General features: G+C 40.5%; 1 protein-coding gene across 11 annotated transcripts in view; it reads right to left on the bottom strand.

The window, feature by feature from the left end:
* The window catches only part of DLGAP1 (DLG associated protein 1), a 2,415,981-nt gene that overhangs the window by 1,296,750 nt on the left and 1,093,298 nt on the right, over window positions 1-25,933 (bottom strand). The window lies entirely within an intron of this gene.

Genomic DNA, 25,933 nt, shown 5'->3' with positions numbered 1-25,933 from the left:
AAAACTGTCTCTCACTTGCTTTTTTTCTTTAAAGCTTATGATTGCCCTAGTAAGAAATGGATTGTTCTCATCTGCTGTACATTAGGGACAAGGCAGCTTGTACATGCCATGAGAAACTTGGATCATACACAAGCAAAGCAATTGTTTAGTGTCCCCAAATTTTTATTATCTCTGTGGCTATTAAAAAGAAAGCATTGTTTTTCTGCTCCAAAAATGAAGGTGCATAATTAATAACTTGATTTTAAACATTATACATTTTGTAAAATACTGTACATATCTGATTTTATGCGTTTTTATGAATTGTTAATGTAGTTAGATTTTGGTTTTATTCACTGTTGCATTTGTATTTTATTCTTTTGCATGTTTATTTTTACCTGAATACACAATATTTGTTACTGGTAAAAAAAAGCAATGCTTCGGGGGTTGGCCAAACACAAAATTGGCAGGAGGGGACAAGGAAAGAAATTGAATAAGAAGCAAGCAAATAAGAGTGAAAATAAAGCCAACTGATGGTAAGCAAACTATGGTGTATACGTTCTTGGTAAGTGCACAATAGATCTCTTGCAACCATACAGCTTGTGTTGTCTGGTGGACAAGACCTAACAACAGTCAACATCATCATAGCACACCTACACAAGATGGCTGGTCATTGTTTTTATAGGAAGAAAAATGAAGGCAACGTTTTTATGCATATTCATATGAAAACTGAAATCTGATATGACACTTGGGGAAGAGAAAAGGAAACATCAAGCAGAGAAAACTCTTTTGATAAAATCAGGAGTCCCTCATTGCGTTTACCTGGGAAGGTTTCTTTACTTAGCTGAAAACGTTGCCTTGACTGCTATGGATGTTTCTCTAGAAGGTAAGATTATAGCCTTAGAACCCGCCGTAGCGGGCTCTACCGGCTATTAAAGGCCCGCTCCCCGCGTCAAATGCCCGAGCGGAAGGCGAGGGCATTTAACAAGGGAGAGGGACTTTAATAGCCGGTAGAGCCCGCTACGGCGGGTTCTAAGGCTATTAGAACATTCTGCCACTCAGGGCAGAATGTTCTATTAAAAAAAAAAAAATGTTCACGGAGCCCGAGGGGATTAAAATCCCCTCGGGCTCCGTGAGGCTTTGTTCACAGCTGTTGCTGTGAACAAAGCGAACATTGGAATGTTGGCGCTGCGGGCTTTTACCGGCCAGTAAAAGCCCGCAGCACTCCATTGTTTTCAATGGAGCTTCCAGCATTCCAATGTTCTAATAAGGGGTAAAAGAGACAATGAGGGATTTCCACGAGGCCCTGTCTTTGGCAAGTGTGTTACCTGCTAGTCAAGGCGGAGCTAGATATTTTAACTCAAAGTTTCTGCAGCCATATACCTGTACTCCTACTGTTTGTGAGGCAAATCACTACAGGTAGGTTAGCAAGCCCTCGCAGTATTCCCAGAAATATGTTTCTTGATTGAGAGGCTCTGGAGGAAGTTTTGTGCACTCGAACCGTATGTGTGGATGGCTATTCCACAAAGATATTGAATTTGTCTATGGATTGTTTGTATTTGGAGTAAGAATAGACATTTCTCAAGTGTCCCTAGAGGTGGAAGAACCTTTTAGGGTCTGAGCCCCGAACTAGCAGAAGCCTTGATGTTATAGCATTGCTTGATGAGGAGCTACTGACCAGCCTCTATGACACGGTAGTGACATGCTGCAGCGGAGATGAAATGCACAGTTCTGAGCTCCTTCTAGTGTCAATAGTGTCATAGCAGGAAGACCAACAAATACAGACCATAGAAGTCAAGGGGGGAGAGGACTCTCGATGAGGAATGTGAACCTGATAGCTAAAAGATAACTAGAAAAGAGCCTGGGTAAAGGATGCAAGTTGTATAATTCACATTTTTGTACCGCATATATCTGTAGTTTCAAGATTCGGTTAGAGTGACTTAAACGTTCGACATATTCTTAGTGGGCTTTTTGAGAACTCCCAGAGATATTTGTCAATTGATGAGAGGATGGCTTTTTTCTATGGTATAGAGGGGCGTTTCTACCCATAGCTGAGGTTAAGCACATCCACATCCAGTCTGTTCACATCTGGAAATGTGCACATGAAGTTCTCTTTCAGCAAGTTGCCCATGCTGGCAAAAGCCAGTTTGATAGAACTTCACATCCGAAAGGTCTCGGGGAGGTCAAAGGTAGCACACATTTAGTCACAACATATTTAGGCACCAGAAAAAGAATGTCCTTCGGTGGAGTTCCTTAATATAATACATACATAGATACTGCATTGATTGCTATTTGTAAATAAACTGTCCTAAAGATAACTAAGCGGATGCTTTGTACAAAGCTCAAAAGTGACCTGAATCTTTGATAGATTCTGAATATGAACAATAATGATGGTGGCGATGTTTCACAATAAAGGCAACTTTCTTATTGCAGGTCACTTATTAAATCCACAGTCTGATGTTTTATGCTACAACCAGTTACTCTCAAGTCACCCCTTTACCTCTCTACAATGGGGCAGAGTAACTCAAATGTCCGCAATGTGTCAGCGAGATGACCTTAATGTGGACACTATATTACTGAATTAGACTTTATTCTTGAGATCACGTTAAGCTTCATTCTGGAACATGCATATATTTAGTTTACACTGTAAAAACTGCACACAAAAACAGCAAATGACAATTGAGACAGCCTAACACTATAATATATTGGAGTACACCAAATGCATATAAATTCCTGTTCGTTATTTTATTAGTATAGGTGCTTTCTCGCATTAGAATGAACCTGCAATACAATAATTCGGGCCCTATTCACAAAGGTAAATTCGGTCATACGCATAGGTCAACAACCTAATTCACTATTTTACCCCTGTCAGAAATGTACAAAGTGATTCCTGGCAGCTGTAAGCCTTTTTACATTTGCAGAGATCTCCCTGGCGAGTGGGGTATTCTCGATACCCATAACGGCACTCAAGGGATTGGAAAATTGTTGTCCCAAGACATGGTTAGCCTTTGACGTTTGTGCACACTCACAAACATGGACGTTTGTCACCATTCACTAACTCCTCTCATTCCCTTTTCCACATCGGAAAATGAATTTTAACTCGAGACCTGGGCTGAAAGAAATCTTACCACAGTGAGAAGTGAAATGGAAAACCCCATGATTTGGTGGTCTGTTTGGGTCAGGAGTTTCTCCATGGAGGAAAAAATCCCTCTCACTCCTGAGGATCAAAAAATATATTTATGTGCACAGGGTACCTATTCCCCCTTTGCTGAGTTTTCCGCTATGTAGAGATCCACAGGACAGGAAGAGGAACATGCTAGGAATGTCACATAGCTGGCACAGTAATGCACACCTAAAGCTACATCTGGTGCAGCTTTACATGCAGATATCTGGGAATGTTTCTGAATCCCAAAAGTAGCAAATCTACACTTCTATAAAGGTGAAAATCCGCAAGTGTAGACTTACTACTGTCTTTGTGAATTAGGCTCTAAGGCGCATATTTATACTTTTTTAGCGCCGCGTTTGTGCCGCTTTTTGATGCAAAAAACGGCACAAACTTACAAAATACAATTGTATTTTGCAAGTTTGCGCCGCTTTTGGGTAAAAAATGACGCAAATGCGGCGCTAAAAAAGTATAAATATGGCCCTAAGTGACTACTTTTCTCGTAACAATTTGTTAAATGTGAGTGTTGACGTCACAACAACCCATCATTGTCGCAACGTACAGCAGGCATCCTTGTGGTGGGAATATGCTATTCCAAATATCTCAAGAGCTGCACTTTGTTTTGTCCAGCGCATCATTACAAAGTGGAACACTCTGCATAAATGTAAAGATATTTAGTTTGCTAACCATTAAAGCACTTAATTTTTTCCTTGTACTTCTCAAACCGTCGCACTGTACAAAGCTATAAGGGAGACAAAACGTGTGGCAGGAGAGTTTGCAAAATTTCAAACTGGCAATAAATGAAGTAAGCAGAGCTGAACTATTGAGAGTGTAGTTGTGGGCGCAGTTCGCTCTACAGGCGGATGGATATCCAATTAGTCACATATGAAAATGTGGCCTCGTAATGGATTTGCAGTGAAGAGAACAAGAACAAATTAAAGAGAGTGGAAATCTATTAGTAGGATTCGCAGTACTTCCGAGCAGAAGTTATTTTGCACACTAAGAAAAGCCAGATGTTGAGGGGCGCAACATAATTTCTATGCTCCCTTTTGCATTTTGAATAAAACTAAATGGCAGTGCGAGAAACTATCTACCCAATAACAAGCAACAGGCTTTTCTACTTTAAGAACCGGATTTCTGATAATCAAGACTAGTTCATGCGGGCCCTGAATTAAAAAGGGTCTTACTTTCACTTTCAGTACAGTCATTGCTCGGCCTAAGACTTGTTACTTGACTGGCACAGGCAGGTGTAGTTTAAATTAATAGTTAGCATATTGCTGAAGGCTTGGCCAATCAGAGATGTTCTAAATTAAAAAAATAATGGCGCACAATACACTTTATTTTCAGAATATTAAGAATGTCTCTATGCACCAAAGTGTGACAGTATATTTAAATGCCAATTTTAAAATGTTTTATTATAGGGCACAATTTCCCAATGACTGGTGGTAGCAAATACCATTTGCTTTAAAGTGCATGTACAGATAGTTCTTGTACGAAAAATTCCACAACTCCATTTTAATTTAGATTTTCTGCTATAAGGTTATATTTCCTGTACAGACAAGGGGGTCTATTCGATTATGCTTCTATCCCTGATTCAAAATCTACTGGTAGTGGCTGAAAAAAAGAACTGCAGATGACAAAAGTCAGGAAAGGGTAATTAGAGATAATCCTGTTAGGACGTCGGTGTGAATGACACTAAGGGGAAACTTTGCAGTCAGTGAGATCTGTTGGCTTCAGGGAACCAGCCTGTTGACTCCACCAACCGACACCTGAGGGATGATTTTATTCTTTTTGAAGGAAAAGCTATATTTTAGAGGATATGTTCTAAACTTGAACTTGGGTTCTACAGGAATATTTGCGAATCTGTTTCAAAACTGAACTCAGATTCTGCGTAAAAGCACTTACGCCAGGAATTGATTTTGCCAATCTTCTGAAATAGCCCCCAAGAACATACCGGGGAGGATTTTAGGTCCATGTAAGCTGTGGCGTGGGAAATGTGTCCACATGAAACTTCTGCCAGTGCTGAGTATCCTATTAAGAAGAGTGCTGGGATCCTGACGTGGGGCTTTAACTTTTAACTGGTTGGCGCCTGAGAGCTATTTCTCTAAAACTAGTTTCTGGTGAAACACCACAACAAAATTTCGGTAAGTGGACAAGGTCACTGCTGGCCTTTCCACAAGTCAGCTACATCTAAAGGAAGGAAACAATCATATACCGATATTTAAAATAGATACACCAGGTGTGCAATCAGTAAATGAATGATTTGCGAGACTGAGACGTTCCCAGGGTGCATGGGCCGTTGACGGGTACAATTTGAGGCTGGTTACATCTTACTATAGTTACCAGGGTCTAATGAAAACTGAAAACTAAATTCTGTACAGCTTGCAAGGATTGGCCAGTGTTATGGAAGTCAAATTCTAACTTTCTTATTATTTTGCACGACTCTGTTTTTTTTCTCAATAGAACTGAGAGAGCGTAGCTTATAAAATCTATATTTACGTGAAATGTTTATGAACTAATGTGTGATAATGTTACATAGAAATTTTATTAACCTGTTTTGCTAAAACATGCGTTTGAAATGTGACCACGGGGAGTGGCAGCCAATGTATACGGGGACTAATGAACAGAACTAATGCCTATGAATATTTGTATTAGAGAATAGTTTTGTACTAATTATTAATGATTATGCTATTAAAGTTATGCTAAATAAATCTTGTAGGCCTTAAGTTATCATGAGCCGAAGCTTAGCTGCCTGGCTCTCATATTAGATGTGTTTTTCTAACGTGCAGTGTGCTGACTCGCAAAAGGACATGACCTCTTGTTTTCTTCAAACTAGAAGCTGAATGTAACCATAATGGATCCGTTCTCATGAAATTCATATTGCTTGTAGAAATGTTTAATCGAAATGCAACAGTATAGACTAATATAATGTACAAGGTCGTTTAAACCGGTGAAGACAATGGAGCTACTGACCAAAAGATGTGCAAAGAATTACAGAAGGATGAAATCATACCGGACGTGCTACCTCTGAAGACGTCAATCATATGGACCAATAAACTGTCTGTGAACTATCGTGGGGTGACAAATTTGATGAGCTAATTCGAAATTAATTGAGTAGAGATAGTATGCTGCAACCCCTTAGCCAATTAGATTTTAGGGGAATGTACAATGAAAAAGGGATAAAAACCCATGACACAGGGAGCCTGGGGAGGTGTTAGTGAATGCTATTGATTTTATCCAGAAACTCTGTCAGTCTGTTTGGTGACTTATTGGCTTACTAAAACCACCCTCTTCCTTAGATTGCCCATTTACACTTTACCTCCTCATGAGGGAAGTGCCCTTTTTTGCCCCAGAGCTGAGTTTTGACTGATGGCAAATCGACTGATGTCCTGAAGACGAAGACTGAACCTGAGTGCTGACCTAAACCTTGGAGGGTAACTATGACAATGAAATTGTGATTTGTCTGTTTGCTTTTCCTTTCTAGGTACCAACTGCTTACTTTTGACAGAGACCATAGTTAGATGTTTTCCAAATTAGTGTTCTAAATTGTTTTGCATGAAGCCCAACATGCCTATGCTAATCAGCGGTTAGGACAGGGTTCACTAAACTGACGCAAATAGACATACGACTGAATCTATGCTTTGTTGAACCGACGCGTTAATGACACTCTGCTAAAGTTGATCTATATTCACGCAGTGTTTTGTTTTGATGTTTGTAATCCTTGCCTTGATGAAATCTTATCAGAGTTGCCATATTGTGACTATGCTATTTTGCTTCTTGGTTTTGAGATTAACACATTTGCTCTTAGAATTGTAATTAATAGGGAATAAACTCATAAAATTCTACTAAACTGGTGTGGTTATTCATGACTGCCAGGTCATGGTGGTGTCTTGAATTGATTAATGTCTCTGGCTAAAGTGAAATGCATTGTTGTAATAAATATTGATGACATTATTGACGTATTGATTGACATATTGATTAGTTACCTCGTCCTAAGGTGTCTCTCAACTGGGTCAAAAGATTCATTGGCCTAAAACGAGTCCTGATGTGTAATAAATTATCATAAAGGGACGCGTTATTAGTTCCTTAATGTAATTTTTATACCATCAATATCAATTTTGAATGCTTTTATCAATTAATTAAATAATGAATCCTAATGTGGAAATATTAATCGTTTTCTTTGGTGACATGTTTCATTTTCTAAAATATTTCCCTAGTATTCTAAGGCAACACTTTAGATCTGTTAGTCTTGCACGACATTTGTTTCATTCACTGCTTTCCTCATTTGAATGTTTTGAAATGTCTTGAATACAGAGGAACAATTACTTCCCCTACATTACTCCGAAATTTGATATGCTGCGGTGTAATCGAGAAATCAGTGCGACCATATACCATGATTATCATAACCTTAAGTAAGTTATGTGGTCGAAAACAAAGCATATAGCCATATTTATTTAACCATGGGATAAGTAACTCGCAAACAATCCAATCATTTTTAATCACGTTTTTAACAGCAGCAGAAAGATCATAAAACGGCTCCTAGTACTAAAGCTCTCCAAACCAAGCAAGACAGTACTGTGAATAGACTTTATGTGGCATTTACGATTTACACGATTCATCATATAGTGAATGCAACAGAGTCAACATTTACTGGTGTGGCCCGAACATATCACCAGTTCTTCTACCAAGAGTCACCAAGTGAAGGCTCCTTTAACTGTGTCCCATTTACCTCTAATGTGGTAGAGTTTCGAAGGCAATCTCCAGCAATCGCCAACTTCTAATAATGAAGGGGGGTGAGGGAGGGCGGGGGATCAAACCACTCCCACAGAACTATCCTGTTCCCTCATAGGGCGGTACACCCTTCAATACAAGTTTCAGCTTTAAGTAGTGATGTCTGAGTAGCCAGCATTATGATTATTAAACCTACAAAAAGCATTCTCTGCCGACATAGAACCCTTTTCATGGCTGTATAATACATGTGCCATCTCCTGTTTGTCATCAGTCCAGGCTCCCAAGTACCCATAGGCCACGACCTCCTGGAAGACATTCCTGTCAAAGATCTAATCAGATTTTCTCAGAACTTTGCCAGACATTATTATAATGTATTCTAATGGGGAGTGAACACAGCACTAACGGGTTAAAGAGATGTTAAGGGCATGCGTAAGACCTATTGATGTCCTATCAAAGATAACAATGGCATGCCCATCCACTATGCTCCTTCTGCAGTAGAAACAAACTTTGGAGGAAACCTGTGGGTTTGGTCTAGTTCATCATATACATCATAAAAGTGCAAATGAAATTACAGAGGGACATGATACACCCTTGAACCAGCTATTGCATCTCAATTAAGCCCCCAGTTAATTTTTTACCAATTTCATATTTTCCCCAGATGTCTGTGTTTGTTTATACTTATGATCACTACAGCTGCCCTAAAGTCATCTATCAATAATAGCAGATTCCACAGGTAAGCATTATCCACAAAATCAAAGTCCACAGAGTAGTCAATACATCCACATTACAATGACCCCAAGACCTACCAGTGAGCTACTTCCTCTCTAGATCATTCAGCGCTGTTACACTCTGCATTGTAGACTCTCCGTCCTAGAACCTGATACAATATGGCAGTTGTAACAGTGATTTTGTCCCCGATACAATAAATTTCCACTCTTGGTAAATATCTTTATTATTGATTTGAATTAAAAAACATTTAAGCAATTTCTCAACTGATGCCTAATGGACTATTGCATTTTTTGATATCTCACATTTCCTGTGCCTTGAGCCTAGAGTTGTTTTTCTGGTATTTGATGAGTATAAGAGTGAGTACAACCTAAATATTCACAAATGCAGTATCATTAAATCAAATCAAATAAATAATATAGTATTATACCAGACAGCCTTAGGGTGGTCTTCCCCGAAACGTTTTGGCTGCTTGCCTCACATTTTTGCTGATTCTTTTTGATGGCCTTAGGACTCTGAGCACATTACCACTGCTGACGTTGTTTTGATTGGCATATACCTAACTGGCATATACCGAATTGTCATATGTATAAGTCTCTAGTTAAGTGCACTACATGTGGCCAGAGCTTGTAAATTAAATGCTACTAGTGGGCCTGAAGCACTGCTTGTGTCACCCATTGAGTAGCACGTTAAAATAGGTCCCAGGCCTACCACTGCAGCCTGAATGCAGTGTTACAATGCCATGTCGACTTGGCATTTAAGACCTCTTGCCAGCCTTAAACTCCCCTTTTATTACATATAAGTCACCCCTAAGGTAGGCCCTAAGTAGCCCATAGGGCAGGGTGCTATGTAATTAAAAGTAAGGACATGTAATTTTAAGTTTTACATGTCCTGGCAGTGACAGAGTCTTACATTCGATTTTCACTACTGGGAGGTCTAACTCTCCCATAGGATAACATTGGGGATTCCTTATCACATTTAATATGCTGTAATTCCTGATTGGGGAGGTATATCTGTCAGCTCTTAATGTGGTTCCCCTGTCTTTTTGCTTCTGACCTCCTGTTTCTCCTGTTTTCAATCATGTGGTGAATTTATTTTGTTTTTGCTGGCTTTAGGTCTTTGGACACTTTACTACGGCTGACCATTGCTAAAGGGGAAGTGCTCTCTGTCTAAATTGTATTGGTGATTGGTTTATCCATGATTGGCATAGTTGATTTACTAGTAAGTCCATAATATAGTGCACCATGTGTGTCCAGTGCCTGTAAATCAAATGCTACTAGTGGGCCTGCAGCACTGATTGTGTCACCCACATGAGTAACCATCTAAACATGTTTCGGACCTGCCACTTCAGTGTATGTGTGTGCAGTTTTAAACTTCCATGTGGAGCTGGCAAGAGCACCCACTTGCCAGGCCTAAATCTTCCCCTTATTTATCTGAAAGTCACCCTAAGGTAGGCCCAAGGCAGCCTGGAAAGGACTGGACTTTGCTTTTTACATCCGCTTCCAAAGGTTCTCCAGGGGCTTGCTGAGAGTCCTGACTTGCCAAGTGGTGCCAAATCTAGTTCCTGGACCCTTGGGAGAGAGTTCTGGTGTAACCAAGAAGAAACAAGCACATTGACTTCAGAACGACTTCGGAACAGGAGCCACTGACTGCATGCTGTGCCTTCGCTAGAGTCGTGGTCCCCACTGAATGCAAGAACTGCGACGGATGCCGCAGTCCTGACGCTGCTGCAGAACCTCCAATGTCCCACCACAGTGTGAGTCCCGAGTGCTGTGTCACTGATGTCCGTGACACCCAACTCTGACTCCACGACAGCACCTATGGCCCGTGGTGTGATTGCGATACCGCAAAGTCAGTGCTTCGCGTTGTTACCTGCTGGTTTTTATTGACCCTGTCTTGTTATAAGAAACCATCACCTCGCCACGGATGCTGCATCACCTCCCCTGCAACTTTAAGGATCCAACACCTTACCTCCCCTGCCTAGCAGTAAGGAACCAATGGGGTCTGTGCTACTGAGTGACTGGCCTGCACTCCCAAGCGAGTGGCGTCGGACTGTTGGGAACGACTCCATCAAGACATCGTGAAAACCCCAGTTGAAGCTATTGTGTTCTAAGCGCTATACTAAGATTTAATCTTTCAAAATTTGTATCTTTGCTTGTGTATATTGGATTTTTGTGTTTAGGCTTGTTTTACTCAGATAAATATTGGCTATTTTATTAAACTGGTGTGGAGTACTTTTGTGGAGTTTTCACTGTGTTACTGTGGGTGTGTACAAATACATTACATATTTCCTCTGAGGTAAATCTGACTGCTCGTGCCAAGCTACCAAGAGGGTGAGCAGGGGTTATCTTAGCTGTATGACTCCCTTACCCTGACTGGAGTGAGGGTCCCTACTTGGACAGGGTGCAAACCACTCCTAACTAGAGCCTCCATTTCTAGCAGGAAGGGGTAGATGTTTAGTAACTATGCTATTGTACTGAGAAATCCTCTTCAATGGTAAGGTCGGATTTATTGTTACAATTTTGAAAATGTCACTTTTAGAAAGTTGTCATTCTCCTGTTCTTAGCCCTGTGTGTCTGCAGCCTCTCTCGGTGACAGCTGGGCTTGTGCAGTCCCTCTAGACAGCCACACACAAAGGGAGCTTAGGTGTGACTGATGGGCCATGAACATCCTGATGGGTCTTCCTGGGCATGATGGGATGGAGGATCTGGCCACAGCCTCACACTTACAGCTGAATTGGCTGTGTCCTGACCCCACACAAAGGACCACTTCAAAGCCCTTCTATGAAGTTTCTACCACTTCAAAGGCAACGCAAGATATAAGAACTGGAATTCTGACCCTAGCAACTCAGTACACTTCAGAGTACTCTGCTGTTCTGCTAGCAGGACTGCTACTCTGCTGGAGTACTGCTCTGGAAGAACTGCTTTCTTGCTGTGCTGACCTGCTGCCTGCTGTCATTCCGTGGGTGAGAATGACTGAACTCACAGCACTTGAACCCAGAGTGACTCAAAGGGCTTGCTGGCTTGCCTCCTGTTTTTCTGAAGACTCAGGGACACAAAAGACTTCCAACTCAACGCCTACAGCACCTGTACTCTGCTAACTGTGAGTCATGCCCCGCCAAGGGGTGCCAATCCAGTCCTGGGTCCTTGGAAGTGGGTATAAGGTGCTGCTCCACGCCAAAATCCATGCATCTACACTGATGCACCACTCGGAACCAGTGCATCTCTTCGACGGTCATGCATCGCCATTGCTGCGAGGATTGAGGACACCGCATTGCCGTTGATGCCAGAGGATCACTGCTGCTGCAAGGAACCGAAACTCTGTATTGCTGACTGCGTGATGCATCACCTCCGTTCCAAACGCATCCCTTGAGTTAGTGCAGCTTGGAGATGACACATCACCTACATCTGCAGGATGGACGCCAATGTATCACCTCCTCCCATCTTGTTCTTGATGTTGGTGCAACTCTGAACCAAGGTACTGTTTCAGCAGGCTAAGGCTGGTCCCTGTATCTGACCCACGCTCCGTCTGAGTCATCCTGAGTTTTCAAATATGGCCTGGTCTAGCGCTACCAGATGGCCCTGGTTGGTTCTTTTATGATTTTAAGCACTACAACTAAGTTTATTCTTTAAAAATTCATATCTCAACTTCCACTCATTGGATTTTAGTCATTTTGGTCCTGTTTTGTTCATTAATTTAGGAACTAATCTCTAACCAGGTGTGGTATCTTTGTGTGTGGTGCTTTCACTGTTTTACTATTTGAAGTGTTGCACAAATACTTAACACACTGCCTCTTATGATAACCCTGACTGCTCTATGCCAAGCTACCAGGGGGCGAGCACAAGTTACTTTAGGGTGTGTTGGCAACTTACCCTGTCTAGGATCGTGGTTCCTGCTTGAACAGGGTACATACCTCTACCAACCAAAAACCCAATTTCTAACAACATATATACTAGATAACATAATAACAGTATAGGTGAGTATCAATTATACCAACTGCACAAAAAGAATGCTGACAACGTGATTTGAGAGTACTGTAATTTGTGAATAAATTATATGTGAAAAATACTAAGCATATATTTATACTGACCTAAGCCTAAATTATCATTTAGGTTTTCATTTAACAATCAAGTTATAGAATATTGCTCCAGTTTGACTTAATAAAAATCGTCATATTCAAATTACTTTTGAATCTGTAAGAAATTCTCTGTGCCTCTCGTATCTCCTCCTCCAGCTGATTCCACATATATTCTGTGGAAAAAATACATTACAGTGGCAATCTATTGAAGATAACACTCTAATGACTAGTTTTATATAGGAAACTCTTGGAATCATTTAAGAAAGCAAAAGTGTAAGTTTTGGATCATAGGGATTTACAAAAAAATATATTCAGCTGCTGATGTTTTTAATAATATTTATGTTCTCAACATGTACACAAAAATGATTTTACAGAGAGAATAGCAGATGGCAAATGGTGAAACAAAATCCAAGCATTTCTTCAAAGATTTGAGTACTTGTTCAAAAGTGTTATTTAGATTTTGTGGGTTAACGTTCCACCAGCCAGTTGTCCGCATGCACATTGATTAATTAAAATGCCAAGGGTAGTGGAAGTGATATCACACACCATTTTGACCTTAATAACATCACAGGAAGTGTCACCATAAGACATTTGGCCCTCAATCTTCCCAAGAAGTGATGTTGCATGACCTTACCTCCGATGACATCACAATGATTGACATCACAGAAGTCCTGTAATAACTATGAGTATTATAACAATAGAACACAGGTACCTGTCTATTTTTAGATACCACCTATATTAGGTTTCTGACATGTATGAATTGTAGCAAGCGACTAAAGTGAGTGAGCCAGAACTCATATAGGGATGTCCGGTGGTGATTCTCCCATTAAATAATTTTGAAAAAAATGAGTCAAATAGTATATTTTAAAGCACCAGTTTCATATACATTTGCTAAAAGATCATGGCTCTGAAAGGGCACTCATTAAATATTCAAGTTCTTTCTTGTTTTGCCAAGCAAATGAAACCTGAAGTTCTCCAGAAATTGACTCAGTTTATGTAAAATGTGCTAAGGGTGTTTCCATATGTCAACAATGACCTTCATCATGTTAAGGTCTGCATTTTGTCAAAAATTATATATAATGTTTCTGTGCCAGAAAATTTCCATTGATGTTGTACCAATACCATGGGTGGCCCTTGTGTCAGAAATTACCTCTAGTATGCCAGGGCTAGAAGTTTTCATGGTTGCTACCCTCCCACAGATCACTGTTATCTTCCATCATGCCAGAAATTATCTCAAATGTGCTAGCACCAGCATTCTGTCATTGGTGCTGTATATGTCAAGAATTAGATCTAGTATAGCACTGCCAGTATTTTCCCATGGATTCCCATTATGTCAGGAATTATCTCCAGTATACCAGTGCCTGTATACTGTAACAAGTGTCTGCCATGGTAAGAATTGCCTCCAGTATGTCATTGCCAGTGTTTTGCAATGGGTTGACAGATGCCAATCTTGGACCTGTAAGTGGTTAAATAAAAAGCAAATGCACAAAAGTGGGTCAAAGGGAACGGAGTGGCCAAGAAGCAAAAAGACGCTGCTGGGTCATCCAAAATAGTTTAAAAACAAATTAAAAAACAAAACAAAATGAACATGACAAAGCAGTGGGAGAAACACAGGAGTGGTGGGGAGTCTAGCTCAACAGCTGGTGTGAGCAACGGGAAGAGGGTGTTCACAGGAGAAAGAGGCGATATGGAGCGTTGGAAAATTAATTGAAGAAAGCAAAAAGTGGAATATGGGGAGGGACAGGGAAGTAATGGACATGCTGGGCAGAAGGTGGGGAGCAACACAGAGCACTGGGGGTTGGGATTTGAGGGAGGAAGCAGCTTACAAGGGTGAGAGCATGAAAACACTTGCACTCTGACGAAATGCTGTGAGAAAAATAAAAAAGTAGCTCAGTGAATGTAAGTAGTGGAAGGATATAAGTCATCCTCTCAAATGATAGCAAAGAAGCTATGCTCCAGTGGACTAACAAACACAAGAGAGAGCAAAGTCACTCATTAAGAAGCAAGCAACTGAGAACAACAAGAAAGGCAACCAATGGTAAGCAATGTACTGGCTGTAAGTATTGGCACAGTAGATAATAAGTCCTCAACAGCGGGCAGTCTCGGTTGACGAGGCCTAAAAAGAAAATTTGGGGGTCATTACGAGTCTGTTGGTCACCAGACCGCCAGACTCATGGATGGCGGTGGGACTGCTGTCAATGCAGTGGTCCGAGTTGCCACATTACAACCCTGGCAGGAAACCACCGACTCTGCCTGGATCGGAGATCCCAGTGGTCTGGAGGTGGTGGCAGTCCTAATCTGCCACGGCAGCGGTGCAAGTAGCACTGCTCTGGGAATTACGACCCTTTTCTCCACCAGCAGTTTCATGGCGGCACCACCGCCATGAAAATACTGGTGGGGAACGGGTGCAGGGGGCCCCAGAGGGGGCCCCTGCACTGTCCATGCACTTGACATGGGCAGTGCAGGGGCCCTCCTGGCCAGCACCATCGCAATGTTCACCATCTGCTTTGCAGACGGTGAACATTGCGATGGTGCTGTTGCACCCTGCAGGCTACAGCATTGCCGCCGGCTCGATTACGAGCCTGAACAAGAAAACAGATTTTCCACTGGGCCAGTGTGCAAAAACACAGGTTTCCGCCGGCTGACCTAGCGGGAAACTCTTAATGGGGCCGGCGGGGAGGTGGCCTTTGTGGCAGCAACTTCCCCATCTGAAGTTCTGCGGATGGTAAAAACCATGCGCTGAACACATGATGACCCACTTAGGTTGTAAGTAACAAATTAAACTTTCAATGAATAGGGCATTCCTCTGTTCCAATGAATACCTAGTCAAAATTAATAATCACCTAATTTGCATGAGATGCTCGATGCAGAGCATGCTATTCCTGCTGCTGTTATGAAGCACTGGTTAAGCTGATCTGCAGATTGAGTGGAGGTTGGTCAGGGCCATGGGTCCTGGCCTCCATTACCCAAGCCACAACATGTAAATGGTTGGACCTTGCCTGTGTTCCCTGGACTATGCATACAACACTTGACCAGACACCTTTCAGGGAGAACTCTGTGGTTTCCCGACGAATAATAGAAGCCACCAAAGCAACTTAAAACAAAGCCGAATGCCAATGCGGATCTGTTCACCTGTGTAACAGAGTATTGATGATTCTTGGTGGTGAGGTGGATTTACACTTGGGCATGTACAATCCCATTGGGTGCCACTTTCTGTAATGTGACGTGAAGTTTGGCAGGTCCTGCCAGGACAGGAGAGGGAACATACAGCCCTACCAAACCAGGAGCTATTTGTTACAAATCAGTATGCAATTTATTAAAACATCATTTAGGAGTGCTTATGATCAATTTGGCACTGGCAATGGGAATTTATGAAGCGACGTTAACACACCTAAGATGTGCAAAAATGACATATACACCTACTAATTAGAAAAACACATTTTTGTACACGTTGGTCGATACAAATATTAGTTCAGGAGGAACATTTGCCATCACTGGGGCAAACTTGTTCTGGACCTATCCTGTGTCTAATGTGTCTGACTAAATTATTTGTGATCTACAGTCAGAAGGTTACCTTAAATATCTCAGCACAGCCATCTCAGCCTTTATTCACACAGAGTTTGATTTCTTAAGTACTATTAATTTGGACAACAGCAAACCTGACTTTTACAGAAATTAGGAGTAGGGCTAGTCAGAACTCATTGATTTTCACTCTGGTCACGCCCTCGATTTGACTTTAGTTTTCTATACACACACATACGTTTCCTTCTATGACCCTCTAAAGATAGTAATTTTGTTAATTGCATTGCCAGGAAAGATTGAGATGAGGCCAGCATTTTAGTGAGAAATGCCCTTAAAGACAGATTTGGAACATAGGACCTTGTGGACTTCTGGTACAACACGACAGTCACACCACCCCTTCCTCAGCAGACACCAAACAGCTCCTGCTTGGTGTTTGTACCAGAACAGCACCTACCCCAAACATCTGAGCGCACATAATACCCCCTCACCTGAAGTGACATCTGTCGCTGCTAGATTGTGGCTAGCGGTACATGACAGCAAAAGCATCCCGAGTGTAAGCACCAGGCACGGGCAGCTTGTTGCCCTTGAGCGGCGATGCATGCTGCAGGGGTATCTCTGCATGTGACCAGCCCACCAGCACTGACCGGCATGCAGAAAGAGGAGGCAGATGGGGAAGCTGAGTGAAGCAATACCAGGCGAGGTGCAGTCTCATGTCAGGAGCAGCACTAGTGGCTACCCCAGCCCAACCCCATTTCAAGACTTCCTATGCCTGCAGCTGAAGCAGCTCAAACACCTCCCACTTACGCCTGTCTTGCAGGCATGCCTGCTACTGCAACTCACTCACAAGACTGCCTCCTGTTGGAGAAGTGAAGGCAGCTCACTTCCCAGGTTCGACAAAATGTAACACAGTTCCAAACTGCTCTGAAACACACACCACTCATTTCAATTCCAGGTACTAGGAAAAGAACAATAGTTTATAGTTTTAAGGCAACAATGGTTCGGGCTGGATGTTGAGTGCGCGCCAGTAAACTCTGCTTCAGCGACATAGGCAGAGTTTTTTTTGCTGAACTCCATGCTTCAAGCGGAGCACAGAGCAGCAAAAAGTCAGAGAATTCCACCAGCAGAGCAAAGTTTGCTGCCCACCTCTACTTAAGAGCCTTGCTGAAAAAAAGAGAGCATGATCAGTAGTGATAGCAACACCACCAACATATTGTTGGCTAAACCAGTCACAAGCCTATCCAACCATCATCAACCAACATATAAGTACAGACACAAGACTCTTTTCACTTGGACTGAAGTGATAAAACTTACATCACCAAGCTCAGCCTAAGACCAGAAACTTATTTGGGAATGTTTTTTCTGGAATTGAATACTAACAGAGGAAATGGAACAGCAACACAAGAATGAAACAGCAATAGAAGGACGGAAACATTTAGATGGCCATTTTACCATTCCATTGCTATAATGACATGGGAAAATGGAGGAGTACAAGGCATGTTATTTCCAATTTTAATATCTCCAAGACCAGCACTTCTTTCATGAAAATATAATGAATTTGCCAAAAAACAAGCTATCTTCCTACTTTAAAAGTGTATGCCCTTTCATTTATATACCTCCATACATTTTTTCACACAGCTCTTTTTGTCACAAATTATGCATATCAGTATTTGTGGCCTTTAAAAGAAGTATGCGGCAAGCCATGTCCAACATATTTGTGTCCATTTTCTGACCATGTAAACCATGTCAAACTCCTTTCTTTTGTAAATTCGTTTTACCTAAATGCAGTTTCCTCATACTAGAATTTGAACTTCAAAAGTGCATGGACCTCACCTTTATTGAAACAAATACAATTGGTGTGAATCAATTTACAGATGAGATTATATATGAAATTGCCCTTACCAATTTGACAGGAAGCTGTGTATTTACTATCATTTATTGGTTTCATTGTGTCCTGTTGTTTAGTTACATTTCAGTGTTGATATTTATTGGTGTAAATATTGAGAGGTAAAAAGCAATGTATTTGGTGTGCAAGTTATGGTTTCTTTTTTCTGTTTTGTGAGTTACAGATTGTGGGCCTAACCATAACTTGAGAACTTCGACAGCATTTTAGTTTTAATTTTTAACCATATCTGCACTTTAACTGTGTTGTAGGTGAATTTGAGATGCCTTTGTTTCAAACATATGTGAATGTGTTTTAACAAAGTCAACCATAACGTCACTTTAACCTTTGTTTTTCACAGTGGTATTTATTTTGGTGATATACTTTCACGTCTAATCCTCAGCATGCAGCCAACTGCCACTGCACAGGGACCATGCTCATTTGTAGGTGGGGGGACGCATGTAATGAGGGCTAGTTGCAGTGCGTCGCCTCTGGCCATACCCTTTTTCCAACCCTGTGTTGGTGGCCAAATCCTAAAAATCATTTATTGAATTTTAATTTAATATGGGCACAGGGGTCAGGGTAGGTTAACCCTGCACTTTACTGTTTTTTGTTTTTTATCCCAAAACAGTGCTCAGTGTATCATGTTGGGTAACAGTGGTTGCAAAAGAAATCCGTTTGTTATAGCCAGGCAATTAGAACATGTTGGGTCCATGCATTCAGAGTGGAATTGATGAAGGGAGAAAAAAAAGCACTAATTTCCTAAACATCATTGAATGGATTTACACCAAAACAACAAAAGCACATTCCATGATTAAAGGTCTACCTTCATGCTAAATGTAGTGTAAGCATGTCCAGTTGTTATTTCTGTAGTAAAGAACAAAGAGTCCTATTGGAATTAAAATGGGAAATGTCACTTTTGGAAAGTTTTCAGCATATTTGTTGAATGACACCAAAGTTATTAAGAAACCAAAAAATGCCTTTCCTATGCAAACTCAGACCTAGTCATAACTACACTGGCGCTATCACTTCAATGTTACATATGCATATATATATTTCTATTACATTTTTAAAAATAAAAATATAAATACATTTACCTACTTATCACCACTTTAATAAAGTGGTAATAGCAATGGAACACCAATAAATCCTAGGGGCTGATTGAAGAAAAGTGGTGCTGCACCCAGTGCAGCACCACTTTCCTTGCACCCCTTAGTGCTCCCCTACTGCCATCATGTGTGCTCCGTATTCAAAATACAGCACACCATGACACAGGGTAGAGGGCAATAGTGTCAGAATTCCTGATGCTTTTGATGTTGGCGCTACTCCTGCAGAGTACATATGAGCTCATTGTATTCAATGGCATGCCCCCTTTTAACGCCTGCTCTGAGCAGGTGTTAAAAGTGCCGGACAAATTGGCACAAGCAAATCTCTTAGATTTCCCTGTACCATTTTTTCAGCTCCTCTGACGGTGGAATGCCCCCTTGCATACATTATGCCTGGCACAGGCATAATGTGGCGCAAGGGTTTACAAATCGGCGCAATGCATGCATTGCTCCACTTTGTAAATATGGCACGTGTAAAAAGCCACTTTAGTGCCGCCTTAGCGTCGAAATGAGGCTATGGCGGCACTACGTCTCTCCACTGCACACTATTCCACTCTATGTCACTCTAATCGACATTACTACACTCTATGCCACTCTCCTGTATGCCACTTCACTCTACACTATTCCACTGTATGCAACTCCACTCTATTTCTCTTCACTGTACGCTATTCCACTGTATGCCACTCTCTGCCACTCCACTGTACGCCGCTCCACTCTACACTATTCAACTCCCACGATATTCCATTGTACTTCACTTCACTTTATGCCACTACACTCTATGCCACTTTTCTCTAAGCCATTCGAATCTATGCCAATCCAATCTATGTTATCCCACTGTATGCCACTGTATGCAACTTTACACTATGCCACTCTATGCTATTCCACTTGCTGTCACTCCACTCTCCGCCACTCCACTGCACACTACTCCACTGTGCGCTATTCCACTGCACACCACTCCACACCACTCGATGCCACTCAACTCTATGCCTCTCCATTCAGTGCAATTCTACTCTATGCCACTCCACTCTCCGCCATTCCAGCTGTACGCTATTCTACTGTATGCCACTCTAGTCTATGCCACACAAGTCTACAGCATTCCACTCAAATGTACAGTATTCCACTTTATGGCACTCTATTCTACTGTAAACCGGGCTACTCGTGCCTTAACCATGCACTACTTTTACCCTTTCATATTATGTCACCTTATACCATGTGAAATCATAGCATTCCTAACAAGACTCATGACGTGTAATGAAACAATTTAGAAAACAGTGTGCTTGTTAGAGTGACATATTATAGTTATTGTAGTGTGGCTTGCACAATATCAACAGTTTGTATGGAGGTGTGCATGTTATATTAATTTGAAATGGTGTGTAAATTATGAATTGATTGTATAATTATAGCAGTGCAAGTTCTAATGGCTGTGTAGTTTGTATAGAAATAATAAATAATTTTTCTTTGAAAATACGTGTGTATATGTATATACATGTGTATTTATAAATTTATGTACATAAGAACGCAAATAATAAACAAAAAGATTTTTTTCAATGGTAGAAGAATGCTACTACAGGTGCAGCCAGCAAGTGAGTCTGGTGTGGGACACAGTTATTGCTCCAACTCAGACCTTGGGGGTTTTCCTGAAGAACACATAAGTGGATATCCCTGAGTTGGCCTTATACAGCCTTTCCACTTACATTTTTTGATCTGGCTGTTGGACTGTAGTTTCTTCATTTGCGCTGGTGTTGCTGCAGTTGTGAGTGGGTGTTACTGGAGGTTGATTTATCTCTATACCCACCTTGACAGGTTTTGTGTGTGTTAGATATTGGTTGAAGCAGTGTTTTTCAAGTTATAAAATCAGTATGGCATCTGCTTTGAAGGCACGACAAAAAGAAAAATCAAGTAAATTATTTTTTACCCTTACAGAAATGCAAATACGGCTAGGCAGGAAGATAGTACCATGAGTTCTAACATTAAGGCACAGGTGATGTATGAAAGATTGGAAACACAAAAAGGAACTCTCGAAATGGTGGAAAGCTGAATCTTTACAAAGATATATTGATGTGGAAAGAGTACCGAGAGGTCTTAGGATTTTTACAATGCCAATGTATGAAGATCCTGACCCGGCAATGTTAGATGAGTGGGCACATAATTCTAATGAATGCTCTCTAAGCATGATGAGGATTTTAAATAAGTACACCATTAAGGATAGAAAAACAATTTGGGAGGAGATTGAAAAACTACCCTCTGAATTACTTTCCATGGTATCTAAAGAGATTTATGATGAATTTATGAATAAGTTAGAAGCAAAACTGTCCAAATCGGAAGAGGAAATTACCACCAAAAACAATGGAAATTTATTTGTGACTTTAAAGATTATCAATCAGGAAGAACTCTCACTTTTCATCGCAAATATGACCACATGTACAGTGGAGATCATAATGGTCAAACAGTGTCACAAATGTCACAAAAAGACAATGAATTGTCCGAGAGCGATGCATCGGATAGTGATTTATCGGATATCTCAGAAACCACTCTAGCATCTATGAATCAAGAAGACAAAAGAAAATTCAATTTTTTAAAAACAGTTCCAATTACTAAATCAAGGCAGGACAGAGCAACAAGGTCATCAGTCCTTCCAAATGGGAAGGGGGAAAGGAGAGAGAGGAAGAGGAAGAGGAATCGACAAGCCAAAGAGAGAAGGAGGAAAAGAAGTATTCAAGGCCATGAGAATGATGACAAGGGTCAAGAAAGCAGTGTAACGAATTTGGTGAATTTATCAAACAGGCTGCTGACTGAAATTGAACATAAACTTCTCTCATTAGGTCTCTCTTTTTGCCCCCTTAGAAAGTATGATTATACTCAAACAAGAATAGATCTGTTTAAATTTGTGAGAAAATTTCAATTGAAAAAGTGGTTCAGCAATAGACAAATCAATTTGGGGAGATCACAGGGTAAATCCAGTCCCAATAGCTTTTGCATTAGGGATGTGGAATTTTTACACACAGTAACATGAAGATGTAGAAGCTCATGAAGACCCATTTATTAATCTGGATGTACTTGGTTTTGAAGTAGATAAATCATGTCCTAGTCCTTTTAAACCAAAATCAAGCTTTCTACCAACAATGCATTGTGGTGCAATTGAGGTTATCGAAAAAGATGTCAATATTGAGTTTAAAAAAATTGAGAAAACCTATTTATAATGTGAAGAACGATCTATCTCCGGCAGACGTTAATGCACTAGACAATCTGAAGAAAGATGATACTATTGTTATCAGACAATCACATAAGGGGGTATTGATGTTATTTTTAAAAAAGGACAGTATATACAGGAAGGCATGAGATGGTTGGGGGATCCTAATTGCTATGCCAAATCCAACTTTAATCAAGTCAAACAATCAGATTTAACTTATAAAGATATGCTTCATGTTTGGGAAGAACAGGGGTCTTGAGTTGGAGGAGTATCAGTTGTTAAGATGTGACCAACCTAAAATTCCAGTCTTGTATCTTTTGCCTGAAGTGCATGAGGACAGGAATAATCCTCCTGGAAGACCTACTGTGTCTGCAATTGGGTCCTTATTGGAAAACGCTTATAAATATATTAATTTTTTCCTTCAACCTTTGGTAGAGAGCTTACTTTTCTACATTAAAGATGCCATACACTTTTTAAAGTTACTTGAGGGTATCCATTGGGAACAAGATTATTTGATGATGACATTAAATGTTGCAAGCTTGTATGCTTGCATTAAACACGATTTGGGAATAGATGCAGTAAGACACTATTTGCGAGCTAGATCCATCTCTTTCCTGTTGCATACTGAAATTATGCTGGATATGATTAATTTCTGTCTCAAGATTTTTTTTTGCATATTTGACAAGACTATTTACAAGCAGATACAAGGAATGGCCATGGGCACCTGCTTTGCCCCCATCTATGCCAACTTATGTATGGGCTGGTGGGAAGAGCAGGTGTCCACTGAATATACCAAGTTTGAGGAGCAGGTGATCTTGTGGTGCCGTTATATTGACGATGTGTTTGTTATCTGGAAGGGGGGTGAAATATTGGCTAAAATTTTTGTATCTGAGTTAAACAACAATGAAAATAATCTTCGGCTTAGTGCAAATTTTAACAACACTTGTATAGAATTCTTGGATGTGGAAGTATTGGTGAAGAAAGATTGCCTCAATACGAGGTTATTTAGGAAGAAGACCACTGGAAACAATTTGTTGAGTGCACATAGTGCTCATCCATCCAGCCTTATACGCAGCATTCCCTATGGTGAGTTATTGCATGCGAGACAGATATGCAGTTTTGCAGAGGATTATGAACAGGAGTGCAGTATTATGTGTAAAAGGTTTAGAGACAGAGGGTATAGCAAGCAAGTGATATCACAGGCGGCAGATAAATTAAAAACTGCCACAAGGGACAGCTTACTATTTAATGTTCCTAGGAATGAGGCAGCACATGCAGAGACATTAAGATTCATTACTACATGTTCTAGAAATTCATGGAATGTTCGCCATATACTGAATAGGAGTTGGCATATCTTACAAACAGATTCCGTATTGGCTAAATATTTACATGAGACACCAGAAATCACGGTCAGGAGAAGCAAATCTCTCTGGGATGATCTTAGCCGGAATATGATTTTCTGTGATAAATCCACTCATGGTATGGCGAGTCCGTGGTTTGTGTGCTGCTTACAATGTTAGGCTTGTTCCAATAGTGACAACTGTAAGAGTCTACAGATAGGATCAGGAAACAGGCACTTTTACATGTTTTACTTTTTTAATTGTAATACTGATTTTTGCATATACTGCTTGATTTGTCCCTGTGGGAAGTTGTATATTAGTAGTACCATCCACCGGACCAGGAAGAGAATTCTTGAACGCAGGAGAGCCATTCGTCACAATGATCACAACTATCCTGTTGCCAGACACTTCCATGCATTGCGTGGGGGAGATGAAAGGCTACTGAAATTTGTACTAATAGATCATGTGAGAAGGGACATTTGAGGAGGACACAGAGGATTGAGATTGAGAATATTTGAAATCCAGACATATCATTGATTTTGAGACTCTCATTCGAAGGGGTCTCAATTCAAGTGAGGAACTAGCCGTACATCTTGGGTAGCATTCTGAGTATTGAGGTACTTTAAATTGCACTAGTCACTTTCAGCAGTTGTGTTATTGGGAGTATATTCTTTTCTTGTGTCCTTAATTTTGTATGGGTGTTATATATTTATGGGTTATTGTGTGGAATTTGGCTATGTGTGCAAGCAGTGCTCCTGCGATTACAACAACTTTTTTTCCCTTGTGTATACATTTGCAAGGTATTTGCATGACTCTCTGTGAGCTATGTGAGATGTCAGGGATTTGTAGCTTATAAGAATGCCCAATTGGGATGGCTATTGATCTAAACTTTCAACCCCTTACAGACTTGGATAATTATTAGCACTATTGAGGAGCTCTTTGATACACAAAGGGACAGCACAATACTTGTGGATTGGATATGTGTGTAAACTAAGGGTTATGTCAGTGTGTTTTTGTTCTTTAGCATTTGGATGTTCATATGGGTCGCAGGTATTTTTATGGGGCTTTGTGGCAATAGGCATGACACTATCAGCCCACTAGGGCAGGATTTATGCTTCACTTTGGCTTTTATTTTGGTATTATTCATTATGTAATAAGTGGTTATATATATTATATACATTAATATTTTTCTAATATGTTTATGATATTTAAACAGCTTATATTGTGAATAATGCAATTTAAGAAAACACTATTGCACTTTAAATGATTTAAACAATCCTGTGGATCAACTATTTTTTAATGTATTTGAAATTATATGAACGTTAAAACGTTTTAAAATGGCCACCACATTAGCTCTGTGTTTTGCACTGGTTTTAAGCATTGATCCATCATTTATGTTGATGAATTGAATAAATGTGTGCACTGGATGTTTTTGTGCTTGACCGTGAACAAGACTACGGCTGAAACGCATTGGTGTTTTCCATAAATCGACTTTTGTATTAAACTACATTTGGCAGTGCCATGGAGTCCAGACTCTTCTTTATGTTAAGAAGGTTACGTTTGGATATTTAAGGGTTACCGGAACCCGCACCGGACCGCCCTGTGACAGTCTCCATATCCATATGCAGTGGATGATATATATATATATGTATATATACATAAAATGAAACCTCCCGACCGTTGTTGAGAAACAAATAGGCCACTCTGGATAACATGTCTAACTTATTTATTTCTTCTTTCTGGGAAAAAAGAACACAACGCATTTCGATCTATTCAGGTCCGTTCGTGACTAGTGGTCAAATCCACTCCCTTTACATAGCGTGATAGCATCGCTAAAGGTCAATTCAAAGATAGAAATAACAGACTTTATGGCAGATAGCCAGCCTTTTCTTAACAATAAATCATATTCTGATTAATTACACACAAAAATTAAACAGTTCCGTGTCTTAGCCAACAGTAAAAATAACATATCTGACAGGGAGATTTGCAAAAGACAACTATACAAATTCAAATTCAAATTTAGTGACGTACCGAAATATAAAAAAGAGAAAACTATACTGTTCACATTTGAATAGAACCATCATTTGTAACACATTTGATCTTTCTTCTTAGTTATAAGCGGGTCACAATGTTTACTAAGTGCTGCCATATGGTCTTGACTGTTACTCGTAGTCACTGCAACAAATAACATTGTAGCTAAGAGTACCTAATCAACCATGTGG

Source organism: Pleurodeles waltl, chromosome 2_2 (genome assembly GCF_031143425.1).
Source record: "Pleurodeles waltl isolate 20211129_DDA chromosome 2_2, aPleWal1.hap1.20221129, whole genome shotgun sequence".
Classification (NCBI taxonomy): Eukaryota; Metazoa; Chordata; class Amphibia; order Caudata; family Salamandridae; genus Pleurodeles; species Pleurodeles waltl.
This window is presented reverse-complemented; position numbering and strand designations above follow the sequence as displayed.